The sequence below is a fragment of the Hyperolius riggenbachi genome, chromosome 3 (assembly GCF_040937935.1).
Source record: "Hyperolius riggenbachi isolate aHypRig1 chromosome 3, aHypRig1.pri, whole genome shotgun sequence".
Taxonomy (NCBI): domain Eukaryota; kingdom Metazoa; phylum Chordata; class Amphibia; order Anura; family Hyperoliidae; genus Hyperolius; species Hyperolius riggenbachi.
This window is the reverse complement of record NC_090648.1, coordinates 266858047-266880892: the sequence shown is the minus strand read 5'-3', so window position 1 is coordinate 266880892 and position 22846 is coordinate 266858047. Positions and strand designations below refer to the sequence as shown.

The window sequence follows — 22846 nt, the reverse complement described above, 5'->3', positions numbered from 1 at the left end:
CTGCAGGGTTAAGAAAGGCTGTTCGAGGCAGTCACCTGATGGAAAATTCAAAATGAACTGTTATTTATTGGCAGAAATGTTATTGGCACTGATTATTACTATATATTGTGATGTGCCAGCAATTTACCTATGCAGCACTGGAATTTAAACACTGGCAGTAAGTCCATTTTAATAAGTATCTTGAAGGCAGCATGTGTTTGCATAGCGCAATGTACTTATTTCTTGTGTATTTCTGATATTTCTATGTATAGTTTTTTTTTTTAACTATGGCCTCAATTCACTAAGCTTATCTCCTCTCTTTAATAACATTTCTAGTGTTATCACCATGGTGATGAGGCATGTAGTATTCAGGAAACATTTTACCTCAGGCAAACCTAAAGTTAACTCTTCTGTCTTTAAGTTAACTCTTCAATCCTTAAAATAACTCCAGAATTCTAACGTTAAAGACAGGCTATAAATTTAACTGTGTGTGAAAATAACTACAGAGGAGGTAACTTAAGGAATGAAGAGATAAGATAACTTTCTCCCTGTTCAGTGGCAAGTTTACCCTGCCTTATTATCTCCAGCATGATCTTAGTGAATCGAGGCCTATATCTACATGAAGGCAGCTATATTAGCAAATCTAATAGTAAGGTTTTGCCGATCTCTACAGTACAGTGATCGTGCTGAAGAGATCTTCTTTATCAGAGCAAATATACAGGATCTTCTCAAAAAATTAGCATATTGTGAAAGTTCATTATTTTCTGTAATGTACTGATAAACATTAGACTTTCATATATTTTAGCTTTAAATACACACAACTGAAGTAGTTCAAGCCTTTTATTGTCTTAATATTGATGATTTTGGCATACAGCTCATGAAAACCCAAATTTCCCATCTCAAAAAATTAGCATATTTCATCCAGCCAATAAAAGAAACGTTTTTTTAAAACAAAAAAAGTCAACCTTCAAATAATTATGTTCAGTTATGCACTCAATACTTGGTCGGGAATCCTTTTGCAGAAATGACTGCTTCAATGCGGCGTGGCATGGAGGCAATCAGCCTGTGGCACTGCTCAGGTGTTATGTAGGCTCAGGATGCTTCAATAGCGGCCTTAAGCTCATCCAGAGTGTTGGGTCTTGCGTCTCAACTTTCTCTTCACAATATCCCACAGATTCTCTATGGCGTTCAGTTCAGGAGAGTTGGCAGACCAATTGAGCACAGTAATACCATGGTCAGTAAACCATTTACCAGTGGTTTTGGCACTGTGAGCAGGTGCCAGGTCGTGCTGAAAAATTAAATCTTCATCTCCATAAAGCTTTTCAGCAGATGGAAGCATGAACCCACTTTTGAACCAGAAACAGCAGCAGAAGCACCTGACCTGGGCTACAGAGAAGCAGCACTGGACTGTTGCTCAGTGGTCCAAAGTACTTTTTTCGGATGAAAGCAACTTTTACATGTAATTCGGAAATCAAGGTGCCAGAGTCTGGAGGAAGACTGGGGAGAGGTAAATGCCAAATTGCCTGAAATCCAGTGTCAAGTACCCACAGTCAGTGATGGTCTGGGGTGCCATGTCAGCTGCTGGTGTTGGTCCACTGTGTTTTATCAAGGGCAGGGTCAATGCAGCTAGCTATCAGGAGATTTTGGAGCACTTCATGCTTCTATCTGCTGAAAAGCTTTATGGAGATGAAGATTTCATTTTTCAGCATGGCCTGGCACCTGCTCACAGTGCCAAAACCACTAGTAAATGGTTTACTGGCCATGGTATTACTGTGCTTAATTGGCTTGCCAACTCTCCTGACCTGAACCCCATAGAGAATCTGTGGGATATTGTGAAGAGAAAGTTGAGAGACGCAAGACCCAACACTCTGGATGAGCTTAAGGCCGCTATTGAAGCATCCTGGGCCTCCATAACACCTGAGCAGTGCCACAGGCTGATTGCCTCCATGCCACACCGCTTTGAAGCAGTCATTTCTGCAAAAGGATTCCCGACCAAGTATTGAGTGCATAACTGAACATAATTATTTGAAGGTTGACTTTTTTTGTTTTAAAAAAACTTTTCTTTTATTGGTCGGATGAAATATGCTAATTTTTTGAGATAGGAAATTTGGGTTTTCATGAGCTGTATGCCAAAATCATCAATATTAAAACAATAAAAGGCTTGAACTACTTCAGTTGTGTGTATTTGAATCTAAAATATATGAAAGTCTAATGTTTATCAGTACATTACAGAAAATAATGAAGTTTATCACAATATGCTGATATTTTGAGAAGATCCTGTACTCTCTAGGGGCCTTTTAATAAACTCAGATGTCTGAAGTTTCTAAAGGGTATGTAATGAATTTTAAATACCCTTAGGTTGAAGTGAATTGAGCCTGTATCCATCTCAAACCATACTTGATAAAGTTGGGCCTGTGTGATTTATGCTTTCTAAGTGTTGCTGGCGAATCAAAAAGTGCCTTGCTGCCTTTCATTGAAATCTTAATCACTCTGCATGCAGCTTTTTCAGAGTAATTTCATAAGGACCAAAATTGATTTCCCCTAAATCTCTCTGAAAACCGTTTCACTTTTAAGTTGCAAAATCACTCTCTCGGTGTTTTAACAGTGTTTTTGCAATCTCAAGTGGGAACAGGCCTTGGTATATAATTCTCTGGAATATGACTGATTAGTTGAAGAGAACAAAGGTGTGTGATCAAGTAACTTAATTTGTTTTTTCAAAAACAGTAACAAAACAGCTATGAAAGAGTCTAGTAAGGAATAAGTTGGGAATAATATGTGCACATATTATGTTTGCTGACAGGGCCGGCCTTTGACCTGAGCGACCGGTGCGATCGCTCAGGGCGCCGGCTTCCAGAGGGCGCTTCTGTCCCCTGGCCGCATGTTTAAACGTGGAGGCTGCCGCTGCAGCCCCAGCTGGGTCCTCCCGCTCCGCCCCCTGGTGCCGCTGCTGGGGGTGATGGGGGGGGCAAACATGGCCGTGATGGAGGGGGGGCCGCAGCGCGGGGAGGGCAGCCCGACCTCTCCCTCCCTTCCTCTCCGGGCCACCCTCCTTGCTCCCCCCTCCGATGTAGCAGAGAGAACAACTCACCTCCCTGGTTCCGATCGCCGGTGTAATGCCGATTAATGCTTCCTATCGAGACATGCTGAAATCCGATCTGGGCATGTGCACCAGCACTTGAGCTCAGTTTGCCTGATATCCTTCCGCCGGCTTGTCGATACTAACTACTACTAAGCATCCCATAGGGGCAGGTTAGGAGAGGTTGTAGTTTAGTGTTAGGAGTAGAAAAGGGAGGTTAGGGTTAGGAGAACAGATGGGAGGGTTAGTGTTAGGATAGGAGAGGGGGTAGAGTTAGGGTTACGAGTGGAGAAGTGTGAGTTGTTAGGCAGGCCAGTAGCATATCCCGATAAAATTGCATATTTAGACACCTTGACTAATCGATTGACGCTACCAGATTAAACCTGGTAGTACATTTTGACAAAGTAGGACAACTCGGCACTACACCGGCGCCACTCACTTGCCGCTGGTATCTTCTACATTAGTCACTGATGCACACTAAACTTCCTGCGTAACAGGAAGTTTAGTGTGTAAGTATCAGTAACTATGTAGAAGAGAGTAGACCAGCGGCAAGTGAGAGGCGCCAGCGATCGGAACCAGGGAGGTGAGTTGTTCTCTCTGCTACATCGGAGGGGGGAGCACGGAGGGTGGCCCGGAGAGGAAGGGAGGGAGAGGTCGGGCTTCCCTCCCCGCGGCTGCCCCTTCCACTATGAGGGGAGAGGAGGAGGGGGGGGCTAGCTACCTACCTACCTACCTACCTACCTACTTACCTACCTTCCCTATACTGGGGGCAGCTACCTATCTAGCCAATACTGGGGGCACCTACCTATCTAACCTATACTGGGGGGCAGCTACCTATCTAACCTATACTGGGGGCACCTACCTATCTAACCTATACTGGGGGCACCTGCCTATCTAACGTATACTGGGGGGCAGCTACCTATCTAACGTATACTGGGGGCAGCTACCTATTTAAGCTATACTGGGGGGCAGCTACCTATCTAATCTATACTGGGGGCACCTACCTATCTAATCTATACTGGGAACGGCTACCTATCTAACCTATACTGGGGGGCACCTACCTATCTAACGTATACTGGGGGCACCTACCTATCTAATGTATACTGGGGGCAGCTACCTATCTAACCTATACTGGGGGGCAGCTACCTATCTAACCTATACTGGGGGGCAGCTACCTATCTAACCTATACTGGGGGGCAGCTACCTATCTAACCTATACTGGGGGGCAGCTACCTATCTAACCTATATTGGGGGCACCTACCTATCTAATCTATACTGGGGGCACCTACTTATCTAACCTATACTGGGGGCACTTACCTATCTAACTTATACTGAGGGCAGCTACCTATCTAACCTATACTGGGGGCAGCTACCTATCTAACCTATACTGGGGGCAGGTACCTATCTAACCTATACTGGGGGCAGCTACCTATCTAACCTATACTGGGGCAGCTACCTATCTAACCTATACTGGGGGCAGCTATCTATCTAACCTATACTGGGGGGCAGCTACCTATCTAACCTATACTGGGGGCAGCTACCTATCTAACCTATACTGGGGGCAGCTACCTATCTAACCTATACTGGGGCAGCTACCTATCTAACCTATATTGCAGGTACCTACCTCTCTAACCTGTACTGGGGGCACCTACCTATCTAACCTATAGCTGGGACAAATGCCTATCTAACCTATACTGGGGCAAGTATACTGGCTACCTATACTGGGGACACCCACATGACTAACCTATACTGGGGGGGATCTATAGCCGGCTACCTTTACTGGGTCACCTATGCCTGGCTACCTATACTGGGGGGACTTATAGCTATATGTCAGGAATCAGGATGGACGGAGACGTGCTGAGCCTAAGGCTGCTGCAGATAAGCGTGCAGCACGTGTGCCACTCAACCCTGTGACAATGTCCTGAGTGATGACGAGTCCTTCTCTCCTGCTCCCAGAATCCTGGCACTAAGCCCCCCCCCCCCCCATTAGTGTATGTGTGTGGTGCTCTCACACGCGAAGAGGATGAATGTGGGGGGGGGGGGGGGGGGCACCAAAATCTGGTTACGCTCAGGGCGCTGTGAAACCTAAGGCCGGCCCTGTTTGTTGACGCTAACACCCTCCTTTGTCTCTGTCCGGAAGCACTGCCAATCTCTTCTGCTGTACAAAATAAACGTAGCTGCATCCATGTGCTTCAGTTTGCATTCAAATTTTTAGATTAGAGATTAGTGCATAATTTGCATTTGATGTATATTCAAGGTGTGTATTTTAGCCCCTGGGGGATCTGCACACCTCTGTTGGTGTAATTTCATTTGCAGCCTAGGAGAGCTGTCAACTGTTTGCTGTTTTTTGGGAAAAATAGAAAAAATGTGTATACCATTTATGTCTAGCAGCACCAGGTAAGAATTATGTTTTAACTATTAGGCCTCTTCCGTGAGTGGCCCATCATCGCCGTGGAAGAGTCTAGTAGGGAATAAGTAGGGAATAATATGTGCACATATTTTTGCTGAGCTTACTGTACCTGTTTTGAATGCAAGTTGTGTAATTTGCCCGTTTGTCAAGCTCTGCACATCAATGCAGGTAGTTAATTCGGGTGCAGCCTCTGTCTGAAAGCACTGCCAATCTCTCCTGCTGTACAAGGTTATTTATTATACATATTTTTTAAAGTAGATGGTCAGGGAAGGGGCATTTCTGACCTGTTGCTCTTGGCAACACAACCTCTGTCTCTGCCCTACCCCCCATCAACACCACCACCACCACCACACACGTACCAATGCACATACATGATGGTGGGTAGGGCGATCATGTTTGTCTTTGAACTGACATACATTAAAACTGTGCAGGCCTACTGCATGCCTATGAAAGAGAGGGGTTGGTGCAGCATTCTGGTAGCTTGTAGAGTGTGGTTCTGCTGCATGGGGAGTGTATGGCTGGTGGTGTGCACTGAAGGCTGGAACAGCTCAATATTTCAAAACACAGAGCAGTGCAATGGTGCTTCTGGGCATGAAATGATGCGCCAGGCACATTCTTGGTTGGTATATGCCCTGAAAAAGCCATGAGTCATGGGCTTTTGCACCAGCAACCTCCTGAAGGCTGTAACTTTCTCAGAAACCTTTATGTCACACCTTCATTCTGCAGTCTGAACAGCCTGATGGTGCTGATCTAAGCTGCAGCCAAAGTATAAAAACAAACCTGACCAATCCATCTGCAAGGTTGCTTCAAGTCTCATAATCACAATTTCATACTAAAATTTTGAGCTAAAGGAACTTTGTTTCACAAAAACACTTGACCATTATACTTAGTGTCACATGGTATATGAAGAAATACTAACCAGTCTATGCATCTGCTTTGTTCCACCTTATTTGTTTAGCTACTGCTTTTATATGGTTGGCTCTTAGAGATAAGACTTTTTAGTTATTTGTAAAAAAATAAATAAAAAAAAATGTGCATTTCCGTCTTAAAGTGCTTTTAGAAGATACAGTTTCTTTTGTTGCTACATTATGCAGTATTAACCCACATTCCACTCACAGTTCTCACTTACTGGAGACCTGCATACATTTTCAGTTTTCTTGAGACATTTTGTTGCTGTGATAAAGAGATATCTCAAGAATGATGTAATAACAAAAAAAAGTTTACTTTTTGTGTTGGATACTTGCCAGGTGCTTGATATTTAACAAATTAACAAAAACTTTGCTGAATTCCTAGGAATGCAGGTGGGTATCTTTTAGTGAATATTTGTGAAATGGTAAGACGTCTCTGGATATGTGAAGATCTGTATTGTGTAACATCCTATAAATGTTTACAGTTGATCACTGCATGCAATTTACTGTTTAAAAATGGGGAAACAACAGTTATGACACTTGACAGTTGTTAAATCACATTAGAACCGCAGACAACTGTAAAAAAAAAAAAAAAAAATAGTCAATCCAGAAATATATTTAGTTATGCTGGGCATATACGGACAGGAGGGAGGCTTATCAATCAAGCCTGATGGCTCGATTGATAAGATCCAACCTGTCTGATACCCCGCCAGACCGATACTACGCTCGATACCGGCGGGGAGAACAATGGGAGAAACGAGCAGCTGATTAGCAGCCGCCGGCGGGGACGAGCGGGGATCGATCCGCGCAGACAAGTGGGGATGCGCCGGCATCAAGCCAGCTGCACGATCCGGCGCATAATCTATGCCGTGTATGCCCGGCATAAGGGCCCTTTTCCATTGTCATAGTGATACGAATGTGGCTACCTCACGGCATCGCATCACTTCCGCATAGGAAGATGCAGAAGTGTATGGAGGGGATGGCGGGTGGATGCGGCTGTGCAAGAATCTGCAGCATGCTGCAGATTCTCGGATGGCTCTGGACCGCTCCATTGCCGTGCATTGGTTTCAGGACACCCACGGTACGATGCGGCTATGTATGTTTTCCTTGTAACGCAGCAAGACTAACTAATTAATACATGTTTACTACCACTTCACAGTGAATTTGGACAATAGTTGTAACACATTTTTCTGTTGCCTGAAGTTCCTTAAAGAGAACCTGTAACAAAAAAAAACCCTCTGGGGGATATTAACCTCAGGAGGGGGAAGCCTCTGAATCCTAACTAGGCTTCCCCTGTTAAGGAGGGCTAAGGTGGGAATAGCTGATCCCGATCGTATCCGCCCTACTGCTCAGGCACGAGTCCTTTGCACCTACGCAGTAGAGCAGATACGATCAGAGGTAAGTATCTCTCAGAGAGATATTTTTTGTTACATAGGCCTCAATTCACTAAGATCAGGCTGGAGATAATAAGGCAAGAGAAAACTTGCCACCACACAGTGAGAGAGTTATTTTATCTCTTTATTACTTAAGTTACCTCCTCTGTAGTTATTTTCACAGTTTTCAGTTAATTAACAGCCTGTCTTTAACGTTAGAATTCTGGAGTTATTTTAAAGATTGAAGAGTTAACAAAGACAGAAGAGTTAACTTTAGGTTTGCCTGAGGTAAAATGTTTCCTGAATGCTACATGCCTCATCACCATGGTGATAACTATAGAAACATTATTAAAGGCAGGAGATACGCTTAGTGAATTGAGGCCATAGTCTCTTTAAAGCACACCTGAAGTGAGCAGAATATGGTGGCAGAGGATCAGCAGGACAGCCAGGCATTGCATTGTTTAAAAGGAAATAAGTATGTCAGCCTCCATTTCCCTCTCACTTCAGGTGTAGGTTAAACAGTGTGGGGCACCTAGTAGTCAGAATTCCCCCATCCTGGTAGGTAAGCATCACTTTCAAGTAAGTGCATGTGAATGGTGGATTTCCAATTAGTGTTGGGTCATGTTAGGGTTAGTATACCGTTACTGATTAGTGTTGGATAGAAGTATTGGAGAAAGCTAACTGTTGTTAAGGTAACAAATTAGTATTAGGGGTCAGTTTAATGTGTACATCTAGAGTGTAAACCATTCAAAAGGCCAAAGAACAGGTTAAAGGTCAAGAATTCAAGGCAGAAATTATGAAATGGTGTCAGACAGAATGTCAGAGGAGGTGGTCATACAAAACTCGAGAACAGAGGTTCCCAACCCATGTGCCATGACATATTTGTGTGTCGCGGCAGCCCCGGGTATGTGTCGCAGCTGTGTCACTGCTCTGGCCGTCACACATTCTCTTGTGCGCATGTGCAGCGTACACTGGGACCGCAGTTAGGAGAGTCCTGGGTGGCCCTTGCAGAAAGAAACATTAGGCTGCGGCCCCCGTTGTCAGACCGCTCTCTTCAGCCAATAAGCGAGAGAGAGCGGCCAGCTTAGAGTGCCCCACCCCCCACAGCCCTGGCGTCCAAGTCCAGGCCAGCATATAGAAGTGAGAGTTCTCCTCTGCTCTTTACTCCTAGCAGTGCTGTGCAATCCTTCTCCTTCATTAAGGAATTCCTGTAGAAACAGTGTAAGCCATTTATTTGGGGTGAATTATGTGCCATGTCATTGTGAACTTGTTATTCAATGATCTGATTTGCAAGGCTGGTATGGATAACACATACCACCAATGTAAAGTGTACTGCTGCTGAAATCATAAGACATTACTATTTCTTCCTTCCTTTAGGATGTCACATCAGGATTATGCTATGGTGAAACTTTAGCAAAGATAACTTATACTTTACAAAACAGAAGTTTGCCTTCTTAAAACAGAAGGTATTTGCGATTATTCAGGTTGGAGTGAGCTTTGATGTGTCCCACAGGGCATTACTGCTGAATATGCAAATCATCTCTTTGTTGTCCCTGATAGCTAAACACACCTCCAGAACCCCTGAAATGCAAAAGTGTGTCAGCTTGTTAATATTACAGAGCCAAACTAATCCAACATGCATACAGATTGTTGATACCAGGGCCGGGCCGAGGCATAGGCTGGAGAGGCTCCAGCCTCAGGGCGCAGTGTAGGAGGGGGCGCACAATTCATTCAGCTGTCATTCCTAATTGTGTGTTTGAAGCAGAAAGAAATAAGAAAAGGGGATACATTGCAATGACTGCAAGCCAGATAACTAGATATTAAGGTGTTGGGGAGGTTGTGGGCCCTGTGGCGCTTCTTAGTCTAATAGCAATCAGTGTGTGATGGCTGGGGTGGGAGGGATGGAGGGGCGCACTTTGGTGTCTCAGCCTTGGGTGCTGGAGGACCTTGTCCCAGCTCTGGTTGATACGCATCAGTGCATGGCATGGATTAATGTGGCTCTATGGGGTAGGACTTGAAACACCCAGAGCTACACATTGCCCAGAAAGCATTTGCCTTTTTAGACTTTACAACAGATTCTAAGGGCTAGATTCAATATTAGTAATGCCCTGTAACAGCGCAAGTTACCTGTGGACTAATAAATTAGCGCAACTTAATGATCCCTTGGGGAGCGCAAGTGGTAACGTGTAACGGCCAATACTTTCAATAGCCGCGCGGTAATGATGTATCGCTACTGCGATACTTCACTAGTGTGTCCACTACTACATTAATTAACATAATATCGGCCACGCTAGTGAAGTATCACGGTAGCTATATGTCACTATTGAGCAGCTATTGAAAGTATCGTCCGTCACTTGGTAACACACACTACGCTACTGCTAGCGTGCTCCAAGGGATCATTAAAGTGGACCCAAACTAAAAATACAAGATTTCAGAAATAAAATCTATTTTCTAAATTATAATAATAAATAGCAGCCTTTTTTCAGCTGCATGATGACAAATATAAAATATTTTACATTTATTGGAGAAACCCCTCCCCTCCTTTCATATTGCCGGCAAAAAATCCAGCAAACTGGTGGCGTAAATGGTGTCCGGCAATGGAGGAATTGCTAATGGCTGCCACCTGTATAACCCTAGTTATGCAAAGAGAAGGGTTAAAAGCATGCAATGAAATGCTCATAGGCTTTAAGGAGTGTTTATTTATCTTTGTATGTGTCAGAGTGGTGCAACTAAATATTTTGAATTAAAAAAATGTTTGGTTTGGGTCCGCTTTAAGCTGCGTTAATTTATTAGCATGTGGAAAAACAGGTAACTCGCACTGTTGCAACATGTTACTAATAGAGAATCTAGCTCTATATGATTAAAGGAAATCTGAGGTCAGACGGATATGGAGGCTGCCATATTTATTTCCTTTTAAACAATAGACCTGCAGGTCTACCTGATCTTTCTGACATCAGTAGTGTATGAATCACACACCTGAAACAAGCATGTAGGTAATCCAGTAAGATTTGAGTCAGAGCACCTGATCTGCAGGCTTATTCAGGCAGGGGTCACACATTCCATAAATTGTGTGCATATTTAGCAATGCAAAAAAACGCACATAATGCTTCCCAATACACAATTGCAGTGCAGAGAGAGCAATGTGCATTTTACCGCAGAGGTAAAAAAAATACAGACGCAGCTGCATTTTTCAGACATTGTGTGTGATCCCCTACAGAGGCTGATTCTTTGCCTCTAATACTTTTAGCCAAAGATCATGAGGAAGGGGTCACACTTGGGTCTGCAGAAAAACAGAGGTGATTTTAAGTGTGACCCCTTCCTCATGATCTTTGGCTTAAAGTATTAGAGGCAAAGAATCAGCAGAGCAATCAGGTAATATGCATTGTTTAAAAGGAAATATCGTATGTTAGCCTTCATATTCCACACACTGAAAATTCCCTTTAACTTTGGGCTTTTGAAGTAGAAAAATAAACAAAGGGTCAAACCTCTTGTGGTCTGAAACATATCAACTAATTAGGACATTACAAATGATGTGAAGTACCATTATCACCTGCATTATCCCAAGGTCATATTGTTTATTATTTTATTAGTATCATTTGAAAAAATTCATGTCCGCTGTTCTAAGTGGAATCTTTTTCATACAGCTTCATTATTCCACCATAAATTCAGGCTACATTGTTCAAACAGATTCCAAGTTAGAATATGTTAATGCATGTCCTCCCAGCAAAGGTTCTTTTCTCTTTTGCAGTAAGTGGGCCCTGGGGACAGCTCAGAACTTCACACCATCCAGATGTGAAAGGCATTTTTCATTGTGTGAACAAGACAACATGTCAGAGTGAATGAATAAATGCATTAGTTATGCACAAATGACGACATTCTGAAAGAAGACCCCTGCATTAAGCGTACTTTTAAGGTGGAAGCCCTAGGCAAATAGCTGAATATGCACATGACATTGTGTGTGCCATTTTACCCATCTGTGCTATGCCTCACTGCCTATCTCATTTCTGCATTTTATGTGTGTTACCTGCCAGCTCGCTGGACAATGTTTTAAGAGACTATGCAGGTGCACTGTCCAGTTAGCAGTCTGGTGGTACAGAAATCTGGAAAGCTAAACTAGGAAACAGGGCCACCCAACTACATGGTTTTACAGGTGTATAATTATGAGACTTGCTAAACAGAGTTCAAGAACTCTTTGTCTAGAGTTTTACTTGTGGTCAGAAACTCTTACTTTTGCATTTGCATTTTTGATTGACTAAATTTTCATGAAATTTAATGGAATTAGCAAAATACATATTTTTGTGAAAATAAGAACTTTCATGAAAATGTGTTTTCTCCTGCCCGTAGATCTTATTGCATTTGTAAATAATGTGTTTTCACATGAATGCGCATACATTTTTGCACATATACTTGTGTGTAAAAATGTTTTCTTATTCTTATAGACTTCAATGCATTTGGTGAGTGTAAGTTTTTTTTATGCATTATGGAGCTAATTTAATAACAAGTGTCAAAATTAAAGGTCAAAGTGGACATTTTGCTCACAGAAACCATTCCTAAATAGTTTCTGCTCTTTTTGCTAAAAAAAATAAAATAAATAAGCCCCAGTCCCTTCAAAACTAGATGCGCATATTTTATAATACAAATTTAAAATGTTATATAAGCTCACAAGAGCAAGGTCCTCCCCCTAATGCAGTGATAACAAAGCTTTTATAGACTAGACTGCAACCCCAAACCCACTTATTTATCACAAAGTGCCAACACGGCAAATTAACAAAATTGTGCATACAAAATTGTGATACAAAATTGTGCAGAATCATTAACTCTCAGGAAGATAGTGTCATATTGCAACAGGATCTGGATAGGATGGCTATATGGGCACATACATGGCAGATGAAATTCAATGTTGACAAATGTAAGGTCATGCATTTTGGACGTACTAATGGTCTAGCACCATACAAAATAAATGGGATACAGTTGGGGACATCAAACTTGGAGAAGGACTTAGGAGTACTCATTGACAACAAGTTAAATAATCGTACTCAATGCCAAGCAGCTGCAGCTAAAGCTAACAAAATTTTGGGATGCATTAAAAGGGAAATAAAAACTCGAGATGCTAGCATAATATTGCCCCTGTTTAACTCTCTAGTAAGGCCACATCTGGAATATGGAATTCAGTTCTGGGCACCACATTACAAAAAAGATATTGCAGTTTTAGAGCAGGTGCAGAGACGAGCAACAAAATTGATGCGTGGGATGGAAGGTCTCACTTATCGAGAAAGGTTAGATAAACTGGGTTTATTTAGTCTAGAGAAAAGACGCCTTAGAGGGGATCTAATTAACATGTATAAATACATCAGAGGGCAATATAATACCTTGGCGGATGAGCTTTTTGTCCCTAGGCCTTCTCAAAGGACTAGAGGACATGATCTGCGCATGGAGGAAAAATGTTTTAGCCATTTATTTAGGAAAGGGTTCTTTACAGTAAGAGTGATTAAGATGTGGAATGCATTGCCACAGGAAGTCGTTATGGCAAACTCTATACCTGCATTTAAAGGGGGCTTAGATGCTTTCCTTGCGTTGAAAGACATCCATGGCTACAATTACTAGGTAATGCCTAATGATGTTGATCCAGGGATTTTATCTGATTGCCATCTGGAGTCGGGAAGGAATTTTTCCCTTTAGGGGCTAATTGGACCATGCCTTGTAAGGGTTTTTTCGCCTTCCTCTGGATCAACAGGGATATGTGAGGGAGCAGGCTGGTGTTGTACTTTATACTGGTTGAACTCGATGGACGTATGTCTTTTTTCAACCAAAATAACTATGTAACTATGTAACATGACTACTAAACCCAGTAGAGGTAGCCAGGTGAAACACCACCCGTATCCTTTTGTTTATCATTTGTTATTGAATTTCATCAATCAACAGGCCAACACAGGACACTATTTTGGATTATTCAATGCAAAGACTTTATCGGTTACTGGACTCCAACACAGTGTTTTGAACTTTTTGACATTCTACCTTATTTCATATCTCTTACTTATTCTATCCAACCAATCTATTCAGCTGCCAGATATATTTATTTGCCAGCTCCAATGTATATTTGTGTGTATAGTTTTTATAATAAACTAACAATGTAATTGTTCCAGCTTTGCCCTTGTTACCTGCCTATTCTTATCTATGCTAGAACTCTTATGTACTCAAGAAGAGACACACTAACGCATTGTCTTATTTTTATAAATTGCTGATTTGGCTAGTTAGGTTGCAATTAACTGTTTCTTACTTTTAAGAATACCTGTAGCTAGTCTGAGGTCTCTCCACCTCATCAATCTGGAGAGTGGTGGCAGCAAAACTCGATTTCCAGTACAAAATCACTCATTTTTACTGATAGTACATACAATAATGATTGTATCATGTATGGGCATACCAATCTTAAACGTTCTCTGTGCTCACTGTGGATTGGCTTGCAGAAGCCTCTAGTGGACGAAACCTGTATGGCAACTGTGGCATAGTAATAGGGGATTGGCAGGTGTTGGTCTCACCCCCCTCTCCATCACAGGTAGCCAGATGACCTCTCCAGGATAGGCAGCCAGATGTCCCCCCCATATAGGTAACGTAGCTGTTGACCCATACCCCACGCTTATCAGTTGCTGAGCTGCATCATCTCATTAAGAAAGGAGCGTTGCTCCAAAACACCATCTCTGTAATAAGTTAGGTGGTTGTTTCTCCATCCACTCTCTGCCCTAATAGGTGTTATACATCATGGTTTATGAACTGGTTTAAAAGAGTACATACACCTTTGTTACATGCTGTAACTGTACAAGCAATAAGATGATTTGTCTTTGTTTGGCACGTCTTTTCTATGCAGTTTTTTGTGGATATCAGCCCATTCAGTGTGCATATCCACTTATGCACAGTTTTTTTGCATTCTATTATGGTTTTTGATTACCTGTTTTTATCTGCATCAATTGTCATACCAGTATTGTAATTATACTTCAACCACTTCACATTCCTGTGGTTTTACCCCTTAAGATTTCTGCCAGTTTTGGCATTTCAGCTGTGTCAATATTGATACAGTAATAACTTTTTTATTACTTATGCCACTAAAGTAAATGTGTTTTTTTAAGCAGTCTAGGCTTTCTTTGGGTAATATTTTTTTCCCAAGAATTGTTTAATTTTACAGGTATTTTATCATAAAAAAATTAGATGTAAACACAAAAATTACAATTTTTTTTATGTTTCACATGACAAGTGCCACAATTGTAAAACTCCCTTAAAATACATTCTTTGGCTGTTAATAAAATGATACCATATTGCCATATTTCATCACTTGATATATATACGTAGTGTACCATTATCGTCAGTCTGTGCATCTGTAGTGACTGGATGCGATCAGTATGGCACATAGTTTGCAGACCCCAGAGCTGTACACACATAGGCAAGAGTGTAGCAATGCATTTATACAGTGCTGGGTCCTCAAACTGTCGCCCAAGAGATTGCATCTGATCATCTGAGGTGGCAGCCATTTCAGGTGTCCATGAATTTTAAGGCCAGGGATAGGTGACACAAGGGTTTAATTAAAATAGGTTATTTTAAATTAAAAAAATGAATACTGTAAAATATCTTTAGGCCCCATTCACACTTGCGTTTTGGCATGCAAACGGACCGGATCAAGATCATATCAGGACCTGATCCGGATTTAAATCATACGGTTCCGATCCGGATCCGGTCCATTTGCATCAGGACTGCTTCAGGCTGCCATCCGGATCCGTGGGGGGAAAAAAAATACCTTAAAATTTGTTGGGGTCTGCAGAAGGTGCACCTGGTGCACCTGTAGAATCAGGTCCTCCGCTGTAGGCCTCACCTCCACACCCGACATACTGCCAAAACAGCTCCAGCACGTGTGTCACTGCTGCTCCACTCCAGATATGCTGGGCCCATGTGTCCCTATCCGAAATGGCCGCTATGATACGCATAGGAAGTGGGGTAGAACGTCCGGTGTTGTCTCCAGTGTGTTCTGTGCTTCCGTTTACCATTGGTTTTCTATATCCGGATGGTGCAGTCAGGCTCCGATCCGGGTGCGTGGGCCGGATGAGGCGGACCAAAAAATAGCGCATGTTGGAAAAGTGTCCGGAGTCCGGATCCGGTCCGGCTCCGTACTGTACGGAACGTACGCATGTGAACGTCCGCATAGCCTTTGCATTGCTATGCAGAACGTACGTTCCGTTTGTACAGTATACGGTCCGGATCCGATCAGGCGGATCCGGACAGGGAACGCTAATGTGAACCGGGCCTTAGACTCATCACAACTTAACAGTTGTTTCCATGTTTTAAAGTGTGGTCTTAGTGATTTTTAGCAGTCTCAGACACCCTCTGTCTGGTTCCGTTAAGCATGGCCTGAGTAGTAGGGAAATCATTGTCATGGTCAGGGCCGGTTTAAGCAACAATGGGGCCCCAGGGCAAAATAAACCTAGGGGGCCCCCCCAACATATACCCCGGAACAAAAATTAGGGGACCTTTTTTGCAGCTGGTATAGTCAGGGTGTGAAGTCCCAATCGGTCGGAGCTCCACATTCTGGCTATCCCAGCCTGCATGGGGACAAGGGGTTAAAAAGTTTCAGGAGGGAGGATCCCATATAATTTAAAAAAAAAAAAATTCCCACACTCTAAACATAAAAAAAAAAATTGGGAAAATAGAAAAAAATGCCAGGGATCTTCATACAGCCATATTGCGGCTATATAGCGATCCCTGGCCAAAGCGCTGCGGCTGCGTATAGACCCCCTGGAAACCCCATCAGGAAATGTATTGCTCTTTCTTTTGATACATGTAAAATTACACTACCATTAGGTTTGCTACTAAAAGTGACATTTACCGCATTTAAAAGTATACTTTTTTCCTTCAAAACTTTAAAATCGATTTTCTCAAAAACTATAACGTCTTTTTGAAAAATTGTTTTTTCCTCTTATTCTTAATGATCTCCTTAACATTTCCTGCAAATTTAGGGTTTCTAGCATTTAAGGTGGATTTGCTATCAACCATTAAAGTTGGCAGGTTTTTAAATGTGTATTTTTTTTCCTTTGAAACTTTAAAATCGATTTTCTCAAAAACTATAAGGCCGATTTAAAAAAAAATTTTTCCTCTTGTAGCCACTGGGAGCCCCTACAAGCTCTGGGGCCCTGGGGCAGATGCCTCCTCTGCCTCTATGGTAGCGCCGGCCCTGGTCATGGTTATGACTTCTAGATGAAAGAAAAGACATTTCATAGTTATTGAAAGCTGGCATAATATAATACAAGTGTTTGAGTCTATTGCTGGTCTTTAATTCAGCAAGTATTTATTTTATACTAGCTGATGGCCTGGCATTGCCCAGGTATGCATTTGGCTAGTGTTAGCTCCGCCCACTTTTTCTAACCCTAACACACAAATACTCAATGACCTAGTTTGTGAGCTTTGCGGTCTTTGGCATCAATAATTTGCATTAAAATGAAACAAATCTGATTGGCTGTTTGTGGCTCCACCCCCTTTTCTGAATTTGAACCCCAGTCCCATATGACCAACTGAACCAGGTTTGAGGCTTGTGCCATTAACAAAGCAAGAATGGCAGGAATTAAATATTCCCTTTGAAAATCAATAGGTGAATTTTGATTGGCTTTTGTAGGCTCCTCCCACTTTTCTGACTATTAATCCTATTCACCCAGTGACCAACTGTGCAAAGTTTGAGAACCCTGCCATTAACAGTGTAAGAATGGCTGCAGTTTACATTTTCCCAGTGAAATTTATCTTTGTCTCCACCCACTTTTTGGTTATGGGGATAAAAAGTATCCTACATGATATTCCAGGTAATGCACTATGTGTGTGCCAAATGTCATTCAAATCCATTCAGCCATTGTTGCATGATTGAGTAACAAACATCCAAACTTTTGCATTTATAATATTAGTGAGATTTTACAAGTAACCTGAAATGTAACACTACATTTGCTTTAGGAGACAGAAGGCATATAAACGGTAAAGCTTGACAAAATGACTTAATTCAATTATGTGTTCAGTTAAGCTGAACATTCCCTGAGTTGTTCAGTGTAGTGAGCATTGTTCTGTTTAAACATTTATTCCTGTGACTGTGAAAGCTTGGATGAAATATCCTGAAATGTAATCATTGTTAGCAGTGGTGAGGGACTCATGCAAGTTACTGTGTACTGGCCTGTGCCTATGTGTATATGCTCTGTGCCTCAGTGGCTGAATAGACTGTGTAGAATAGCCCAAATGGAAGAAATCATTTTGCTGTCTCAAGACAAGACAGAACAGTTCACCTACAACTGGGCAAGCTGGGAAATATTCAAATACTCTGATGAATTTAAGACCCTAATGCAATGATTGGGCCCCGTAGCCCTGATGTCCCACTTACTGTGATTATGCAAGACACTCCTTGTCTCATTTGGGCCATACTCTTATTGTCTTTCTTCTTTATTTCTGTCATGATCTCTCCTGTAGCATGTCCTGCTGGTTGCAATTGAACTGCAACCAGGCAGTTCTGATATCTCTGAATGCATTCAGTTGCATAGTTTTGCTAGCATTCGCAATAAGTGTCCTATCCATCTGCAATCAACCTGCAGTCTCCAATAAGAGTAAAGGCCCATACAGACGTCTGATTTTTCCGAACGACGGGTCGTTCTAACGTCCCGTCGTTCAGTCGTCCGCATGCCAAATCGGGCATGTGTACAGACTGTCGTTCGCGTGATAAGACTGAGTTTGAGCGCACACACACACACACACACACACACACACACACACACACACACACACACACACACACTCTCTCTCACACACACTCTCACACACACACACTCACACTGATGCTGATTGGTAAGTTACTGCACAACACCAGGTGCACAGCCATGAGTAGTGAAACCTATTTTCGGTGGCAAAAAATACATGTCACACCAAGGCACCGTGGTCACACTCACACTCTCACACTCTCACACTCTCACACTCTCACACTCTCACACTCTCACACTCTCACACTCTCACACTCTCACACACTGATGCTGATTGGTAAGTTACTGCACAACACCAGGTGCACAGCCATGAGTAGTGAAACCCATTTTCGGTGGCAAAAAATACATGTCACACCAAGGCACCGTGGTCACACTCACACTCTCACACTCTCACACTCTCACACTCTCACACTCTCACACTCTCACACTCTCACACTCTCACACTCTCACACTCTCACACTCTCACACTCTCACACTCTCACACTCTCACACTCTCACACTCTCACACTCACACACACTGATGCTGATTGGTAAGTTACTGCACAACACCAGGTGCACAGCCATGAGTAGTGAAACCCATTTTCGGTGGCAAAAAATACATGTCACACCAAGGCACCGTGGTCATGCTTAGATGTGAATCAAGTGGCCCTCAGTCCATCGTCCATACCAAGAGTTTCCAAGCACCCAGCCAGTGCGCAGGAGCAGCTGACAGGCACCTTCAGCCTCCCATGTGGAAAGGCCTAATACAGGTATTTCAGGGTTCCAGAACTACAGTTTTGTCTTCATTTTTTATCCAACAGCTCCTTCCAGAGACTGGATGCATTTGTCTTTGGTCATGTGCTGGGCCATTATCTAATGGGCTGGTATGTCATTTCTATTTCAGAATGTTTATTTGAACTTTTCAAACAAAACAGGAAATAGCAATGTAGTAGAACATTTGTGTATCATACAAGTGACAGTCACAATTACATACAGTCAGTGAAAAAAACACCTCATTATGCTTATACTGTGCCTCTTGTCAAAACTAATGTAAGATAATATTCAGGATGTCTCATCTAATGAGATTGAGAGAACAAAAAATAAATGAAGAAGCCTGCTAAGAATGCATTGGTCCACTTAACACCCCCCCCCCCCCCACACACACACACACACACACACACACACACACACACACACCTTCCAACCTGCATTAGTGCACAATCAACCCTTGCCATGGGTCCCAAATTTTGTGAAAAAAAAATAACGCTCTGTACTGTACTCTACAATGCTAGCCATTCACTCCTAAACCATAAAGACAGTCATCCTGGCCCTGAACGCCTCTAAAACCACCAACTGTTTCTTCCAGGATCTAGTGATTGTTTGCTTTGCAGCAACAAATATAAACTTGGTCAATGTTTGTTGGAACTTGTCCAGGGAATAAATTTAGAAATGTGGTAATGAGGACCAACGATTTCTCTAGAAATTGGTTTACCAAATAGAGACTGAAGCAGCCCAAAAATAAGCGACTAGAGGCGGGTTAGCATGGACCAAAAGGTGTGCAGCAAACTACCTCTGAGAATTACAGTCAAGCCCCAACAGACAATAAGCAATAAGGTACACAATGCCAGATCATACACTGGAGTATAGCTATATAAATACATAAATAAAAAAAGAAATAGTCTCAGTAATTTAGGTTCACGTTCTGTCAACAGAGTGCGCAGATACACATGATTGGAGGGCCCTGGCAAAGGCTTACAATCGAAAAGGAGTTCGTGGTAACACAATAGGAGGGGGCTGAGTGGAAATTACCTTGGTGTGATGTTGAATTGTGGAAAATTGCTGGTGAATTCTAGTAAATTTGTTTACATCACCCTTATACGCAAACTGTCGTCAGCCGTAACCTGACTAGAGGTCTTGCTTATATACACAGCCTAAAGGCTCGTACACATGTCGCAATTCTCATGACATGCAGTTGGTTTGTGTGCAGTCACATGGGATGGGACATACACAGGCAATTCTCAACACATGCAGCTGGTTTGTGTGCAGTCACATGGGATGGGATATACACAGGCAATTCTCAGATCTGAGCAACAGTTCCATTATCGCACCTATTTTTTTAATTATTAGGTTTAGATGATCCTGATGAAGATAGTCGTCAACTATCGAAACATGTCGATGTAAGAAGGGCTCCCTGATAACCCATCAAGTTGTTTCCACTGTTTGCAACAGAATACGCAACATACGGCTCGCATACACAAGCTTTGATAGCAGCGGCCGCATTGGAACGCAGAGTGGGACGCAGGAGCCCGGAAGGGAAGTGATGTCACTCCCAGCTAGCCAATCACCCGGAAGCCGCACAGCAGGAATGAACGAAGCCACAAGAGGATTACAGGTGGACGCTATACCGGAGGAAGCGGCGAGACGGAGCTAGAGGAAAAAACCTTTACTTGCGAGGCTACCGGCCGGAGCCCGCATAGGACATTAATAAAGCTGCAAGACGCGTAAGTGACTGTAGCGCTCCTCACTGAGGGGAAAACTTTCCTATCAAACGGAGGGGATTGAATCATATATATAAAAAGACTTGCCTGGAATACCCATTTGCATGGATTCTCTATGAGATTTTTATATGGGAAACATTTTTTACAGAGATTCAGGTTGCTCCATTGTGTGCATGGTAGTTTGTATGCGGACATGAATGAAGCTTATTGTCTAATTTTTTAAGATACGTGAAGGAGTTCGTAGATGAGAAGTTTCTTGAGGAATTCCTGAGACATAGTATATGAATTTTATGATCTTATTCTTTTAGTTTATTTTGAAACAAACGGAATTTTATACAAAGATAGATAAACATACAAGCAATTAAAAACTTAGATACAAGCGCTGTTCTCTTTTTTCTTTTTTAATTATTAGGTTTAATAAATCTGCCTCACTTCTCAGTCTATAAGCTGAAAATGTACATAGCAGTCAGTCAAGCAGCTTATCATGTTTAATTTTCCAGGGAAAAAAAAATGTTTTCACTTGCCACTATGTATACTGTTTGTATGCATTGTTAAATACATAAATATACCAGGGTTGCCAGGGTTAAACATGAGCTGCAAATAATTTAATCTTCATCCTTGAGTAAGTCCTCATCCTTCTGATATCTGCACCATGAGAGACAAGCCTGCTTAAGGATCGCTGAGGTGGAAAAAGAACAAAGCTGCAAGCAAAATTATCCATTAATATCAGGTTAAAATAGAAACATCTGAAAACTTGGCATCAGCATCATGACTTCATGAACAATGGGCAGCATGGACAATTCACAGTGTGAGAACCAATTAACTGCATGTTAGGGAGAAGATGAGTCACAATTTTATTTAAAACTTTACCTAGCACATTAGTACAGTATATATAGTTATGTGTGTAGTTAATAGAAATCAGTTAAAAACAAGTACAGTAGAAACCTTGTTAAAGAGTAACAGTCAGGGCCTGAGAGCCCACTAAGGCTAGGTTTCCACTTGTGCGAAAACGGGCCGATTCCCCGCCATGAATTTGGATGGAATTTGGCAGCCTATTGAAGTGAATGCAGAGCATCTGAATTATTGGCCGGGGAAAAATATGATGGCCTGTAGCATAATATCGCACAACTTGTCTGAATTCCATAGCCGTGCATAGCGCAGCTAGAGGGATTCGGCTGCGAGACACATCACAGCTGTGCCGGCATTGCTTGTTGCAAGACGCATGCCGGACATAGTGGAAACAATGCCTAATGCAGTTGTGTCCGCTTTTCTGTTGCACTTCAATGTTGCAGACGCTGAAAAGCGGACACAACTGCATTAGTAGGCTCAGGCCCTTAGAAATAAAATCAAAAATTAATTATTTATTTTTATCTGGTAAACAAGTAATAAGGATGCTAACCAGGCAATCCAAAAGTTAAAAATCACTCTTATTTTTCTTCTCCATAAAACAAAAGTTTAGATAGTTTACACAGCAAATCTAGCTGCAAACAGCTTTAATAGAAAATGATTATTTCTTCCTGTGATACAATGACAGCAGCCATGTTGTTTGTAAACATTACACAGAGGCAGGCTTAACTGTATCTTGAGAAAAAAAAACTAATCCCTTGCTCCTCCCTCCTCCCCTCTGCCTCTGAAATCAATGGCAAGTAACACCTCCTCCTCCGCCTGCCCAGACTGAGCTCCTATGAGCCCTTGCTACTGCCGAGGCTCTCTCAAAACCTGTGGGCGTGGTTTATTTAGTTTATAGGGAATTCGAGTATTAAAACAAAAACAAAAAAGTATTTGGCTTGAGGAATGCCCTATAAACAATAGGAAAGGAACACAATTATGCAAGGAGTAAAAGTTCACCTCACATCCACT

The 22846-nt window shown here is 42.3% G+C and overlaps 1 long non-coding RNA gene across 1 annotated transcript in view; it reads left to right on the top strand.

The window, feature by feature from the left end:
- Positions 1 to 21069, top strand: part of LOC137563621 (uncharacterized) — a 182084-nt gene extending 161015 nt beyond the window's left edge. The window contains exon 3 of the long non-coding RNA XR_011030390.1: positions 20616 to 21069. This is a non-coding gene — a long non-coding RNA (uncharacterized lncRNA). The remainder of the gene's footprint in view (positions 1 to 20615) is intronic.
- The last annotated feature ends 1777 nt before the right edge of the window (positions 21070 to 22846 follow it).